Raw genomic sequence first — 6000 nt, forward strand, 5'->3', positions numbered from 1 at the left:
TTGTAGTTAATTGTAATTGATAATATTACTGATATTTTGATGGTAAGGACTAAAAAGAAATTAAACTATAAAGTATAAGAAATAAAAAAAACCACTTTCAAACTGTAGGGACTAAAAGGGAATTAAAACACAAATTATAAATACTAAAAAAACCAGTTTTAAACTAGATGGACTAAAAGGGAATTAAAATGTAAACTATAGGGACTAAAAAAAACACTTTAAAATTATAAGGACAAAAATGTACAAATGATGAAACTATAAGGACTAAATTAGTAATTAAACTATTATTAAAATACATTTATAAAGAAATGCATTCGGTCGCTAATAAATAATTAATTTTAAAATATAAAATAATCGCTGTGTAGGTTTCTAAAGCTTTATAATGCACACCTTCCATCTACATCTTAGTATCACTCTAACACGTGCAATATTCCTACCACATGAAATCTACACTATAAAGTGCATCATCTCCTCTTGTTCTCACCAAATAGGTTATTAGACCCAGAGGTCCAAGACTGACTTTGTCCACACTTTATAATTATTTTTTATCTTGTTTGTATCTTTTTGTGCATGCTAGATCCATGAGCCAAGAATCAAAACCCCATTCATGGTCCTCCATTGCAGATCTACTCAGATGGAATTCGTTGACCATGTCTCATATTTCTTTGCCCTCTCTTTTATGCTTTGCCATATCGTTTGTTGTAACCATGGCCAATAAACATCTTCAACGACCATGATTTCTTTGATTAACTATATAAGGTAAAATTTCTACCTCTTTTGTTATTGTAAATTAACTCATTTATTAATAACAATTACATGATTAATTTGTATCGTCACTAAAAGACATGGTGAATACTCACACTAATCGATTTGATGTAGATCTAGTCATCTCTTTGCTAAATAGTTGGGGGAAGAATCCATACGTATTAGATATTTTGAGAAACTTATCAAGATAGAATTAGATTTAGGTAGACAATATATTGTTGGTAAATGAGAATCAATTTTTTACCAAGGTACAAAATGTGTCACCAAATTTCCAAATCATCTAATACTTTACAAAGTAACCATCATTGTTATAGTACCCATGATTTCTTTCAAGCTGCTCACCATAATTATTGTTGGTACCAAGAAATGGTTTATCCAAGTGGTACTAGACACGAATCCCTTAAGCATGTAGTAAAGGGTTTGAATCCTAACAAATGCATATATGGAGAAAATCTTGTTGAGAGGGAGATCCCACTTATGAGTGCCAACAGGTCCCTTGGAGGATATTAAAATCCCCTTGGCCGGAAGCAGATATACTTATTTGCAATCGTATGCAACAACAACAATTATTGTTGAGAAGTCTTACAGTCATTGCGAATAGCCAATTAGCTGCCAACAAAATGATGTTATTTTAAGAGTTTATTCTTCTGTGAAATCATTTTAAGATTTGTGATATATGCTATTGTTTTGCCATTATTTTCATTTCATTTTTACCTTCTGCAGACAAGATTTTGCAAGAAATTGATGTTGTATCCTATAGAGTGCTTGGCTAACTTCTTTTTGGCACTATCAGAATATTCTATAAAAAGGTTGAATATGTGCTTGAAGATTGTAATGAGGTTCTCGTCAAAATCAACAAATTTGTCGTCAACAAAGAAGGCTTAGTATGTGTGGAAACATTGTGTATGCCTGTTACTATACCAGAAAGATTTGAGTTGGATGCTTTTGAGTTAGATGAACCTGAAGATGCTGGAAGGTATGCTTTTATTAGGTTAGACTTTAGAAGCCTAATGATTATGTAATTTTCTTCATACTGCTTCTCTGGAAGAAATTATGCTTAGAGACAAAGATATTAGAATTGTTTCACTATTTTACTTTTATAGTAAATGTAATCTTATTCTATTGTTTGAGTAATACACTTTTAAGTGAAACAAAATTTGTGTGTAAAACTGAGGGATTTGGGCTGTTTTCTAAGGAGAAGGTATGCATTCCATAATAATTATAAGTGGTACAAGAATAATGTTTCTTCCATTTTATCTATGCAAGTATTTTATGTTTATTGTTTATCTTCAGCTCTTTAGTAATACTAGTATATGCTGTTTAATTTCAAGGTATATAGTTAGAAAGAGCATAATTAAAGAGTGCAAAAGACATAGTTCGTTTCCCTTTCCAACAGAATGCCACCATACTTTACTTACTGCACACTGTACAGAGGCAGAGAGAATCTCCCATTACTTACTGTGCACTATGTAAGTTTGATTTGATCACTTTTCTTTTTCTTTTTGTTTATAAACTCTTCTATCTTTACTAACATTGTTTTTCTCCATGTTCTTCCTCTGACCTTCAACTCCTATTCTCAAAATAAAATGAAAATGCGTAATTCCCTTAAGCGGTTGGCACTCCCCTAATCCCTTCTCAATCTTCAGGTTGCCTTGAAATTGTGGAAACTCCAAGGATGTTAGATGTACCTGAATCTCAGGATTTTGACATTCCAATTTTTATTGAGATAAAATCCTTTTGGAATCTCCCGAAACAAATGAAGTGCCTAATTTGATGGATGAGGTAAAGAATAACTAAATGATGAAAATACTCTTTGACATTCTGACAGGCACACTATGAGTGGTTTGCAATACATTCATAATTGTCTCCACGCAAATTCGCATAATGAAACACCATATTGTTGTTTGATCTAGGAACTTTGAATTGGTATGAAACTTTAGATTCTAAGATAGAGGAAACTTATCCTAGTACTAACCCTTTGTTTCATTATGTCTGTCTCAGGAAACAAATTCATGTGGAACTATATAACCAATCAGAATTATGTAAGACCCCTTGCAAATCTCCAATTAAGTTTTATTAAATTCTATGTTTTGCTTAATAGTGCATGATTTCTTTATTTTTTCTCTTTAGTAGCTGGCTTTGGAAAGTTGTCAGTTTGATTATTGCTTACAAGATTGGCTTATGATGGTCTTCTTTAATGATGTACCGGAAAGTTGCAAGTTGCCTACTTCAGAGTTTTCTGTGTGCAAGAAAACAAAGAGAGGGGAATATTGTAAACTTTTCACAAGTTTTTGTAGGCCAGGCACGGAAAGAATCTGCACTGCTATTTAATGAAAAGTTTGGTGACTTCTGTAAAAAAAAAAGTTTGGTGACTAATTTTCTTATGGCAGTGATGCAGAAACTTGAGTTATGTTTTCTTGTCTTACTACTCTGCTTTTTCTGTAGATGACATACTTTGTTAAAGGATGAAAAATTGTTCTTCATAACTATCAATTCAACTTTTATCTGAGTGATGATAACAGGAAAATGTGGAATTGTAGTTGTCCAGTCGGTTTGTTTGTCAAACAATAGTGATGTACTTCTATAACTTTTTTTAGGGTGATCGATGCCCTTTCAGTTAATGGATCAACTTTGTCTGATTGGAATATAAGTACATAAATCTCCAATGCAGCGTGGAAATTATGTTAGTCCTTTTGCTCTTTCTTAGCAATCATATTTTGTAGCAGCAGAATAATTCAAGCATGCTTAATTATGAACTTCTTATGTGATAGCCTACCAAAAAGTATATTCATCTTGATGCTATAATTTGTATCAATTAATTCCTTTTAAGTTATCCTTAACTATATATTCTCATACCTGTACAGCCTCAGGATTTTTCTCATTCCGGTGTGATTCACTTGAGGTATTACAGACATCAAGAAAATAAGAAAAGAAGCAGGGAATGAAGGAAGACAAAAAGAAAGAGTGTATAATGGAAAAAGACCGGGACATCATGATAAAACAAAAAAAAAAAGGTAGTCATTGATATTTAAATGAAGTTAATTTATCTGACAGACACAATATCCTTTCCCATGATGGGAGACATATTACACTCTTCCACGATAGCCTTGATGTACCCATGGACCAAACTCATTAAATCTGTGAGTTACCCAGATTAGGCTAGGAAAAAAACCACATTGAATGCTCTACTTGTTTTAACGCTTGTGGCACATCCTGATTATTGGTTAAACCTATGGTGTACAAGCTATGACCCTTACGTACATACCTATGGTTATTATATTTGGTATCTAGACATTTAAAAATATCATGATATCGGTCCTTTAATTTCTTTCCCCTCGTTAGTCACTCAATAATTTAATTTTCCAGTAAATTATTTTGTCAATATTTTAAAAAGGAATTCTTGTTCATATTTATCCTATTTGACTCAAATACGATTATTTTAGGTGAGAGATACAAGGGATATTTAAAATGAAAGTTAAAAAGTAAAAGAAGACTAATAACAAAAAAGTAAGAGGCTTATTTAGTAACAAATTAAAATTTTGAAAACTTCTTTAAAAGACAAATAGTTTAAAACATCTTTCTAGAAATAGTTTAAACTTCTTTGAATAGATTCTCAAGTCTACTTTAGGCCTAAATATGCTTTTGGTCACTGTAAATTAATGTTTTTTTGGTTCCTGTAAGTTCATTTTTCTAATTTTAGTCCTTGTTCGCTCTTTTTCAATTTTTGTTTCTGTAAGATATTGTGCTCATTTTTGTTCCTACTGTAAGATATTTTGTTCATTTTTGAAAAACATAAACTTACAAGGATTAAAAATGAGTAAAAAACTTATAGGGACCAAAATTGGAAAAGCATAAACTTATTATAAGGACTAAAATTAGAAAAATGAGCACAGTGACCAAATATCAAAAAACACAAACTTAAAAGGACCAAGAACATATTTAGGCCTCTACTTATTATATGAATTTTCCATAAGGAACAAATTTTGAGCCAAAACAACAAGCACACTTCCATTCTCACTTCTTTTTATTTTTCGTGTCAACTTGTATGATTTTTCTTATTTTTTTTATTTTATCCAAATCACTTGGTTCTTTTTATATAATTTTTGTCTAGATGCCTAGAAAATTCAGTAAAAAGTTCAACTCAAAATTCACAGTGACCAATTCCCAGTAATTTTTATAAGTTCGTATGTTCAAGCTGCCTGCACCCGCGATTTCAGACTTTTAATTTTTTAAGCATGGTATATTGATTTCCTTTGGTTTACTTTCAACTTTCCTATGTATGTTAAATTCACTAGGCCTATTTACCACAGCTTTAGGAGTTCAACATTTACTTAGGATCAAAATTTCAGCCAGCAATTCAATCACCAAAACTCAAATTCACAATAGACATAATCATAAGAAAACCTAAAAGTTCAAGAAAAGGTTCACAATTAAAGACTCTCTAAGAATTATGCATGAACATGTTAAGGACTAATTAACATGCAAGATTTGACTCAAATAAAATTATAGGCTAAAAAAAATTCATACACTCATGAAGAAATGAGTAAGACAAAGAAACAAGAAAAATAAAATTCAACGCAACATAAGGAATCTTATGTGACAAGTTTCATGACTAGACATGACTTTTATGACAAAACTACAATAGGTGAATATGTCATTCTAGATTTTTGAGGTTTTCTTCTACTTTAATGTTTTTGTAAGAATTTTATGGTTTAGGTTTCAGCCAAAATAATTGACAATATAAAACTCAAAGGAACCTAAACTGAACACAATTCATGGTTCAAGAACAAGAACAAGGAATTTGAACCATAGAAAATCAAATTTAGCTTCTATAGCAAGCTTAATCGGTGGAACTTCTAAAAAATTATGTTAACAACATTCAGCACAAGACACGTGAGGAGATACATGGAGAGAAACGAAGAAACAACAATGGAGGAGAAAGTAAAGCTGAAAACTAATGGAGCTTTAAGGAGCACCTACTTGAAGCTCTTGTGCTCTGATACCACTTGTTGGAAGCTTACTTATGAAGCTTCTATGGAGGCTGGATCTTTGAGGTTCAATAAGGTCCTTCAATGGTGATTTTTAGCCATGGAATTGCAGCGAAAGATAAAGGAGAAGAGGTTAGAGGAGACGTCATCCACAAGAGAATAAGCCATGGAAGGAGAAGCTTCACCACCAAGAGATTGCCTTGGATAAGAAGCTTAAAGAGGAAGCTTCAATGGAGGAAGAGAAAAC

This window comes from Glycine max, chromosome 19, assembly GCF_000004515.6.
Source record: "Glycine max cultivar Williams 82 chromosome 19, Glycine_max_v4.0, whole genome shotgun sequence".
NCBI classification, from domain to species: Eukaryota; Viridiplantae; Streptophyta; class Magnoliopsida; order Fabales; family Fabaceae; genus Glycine; species Glycine max.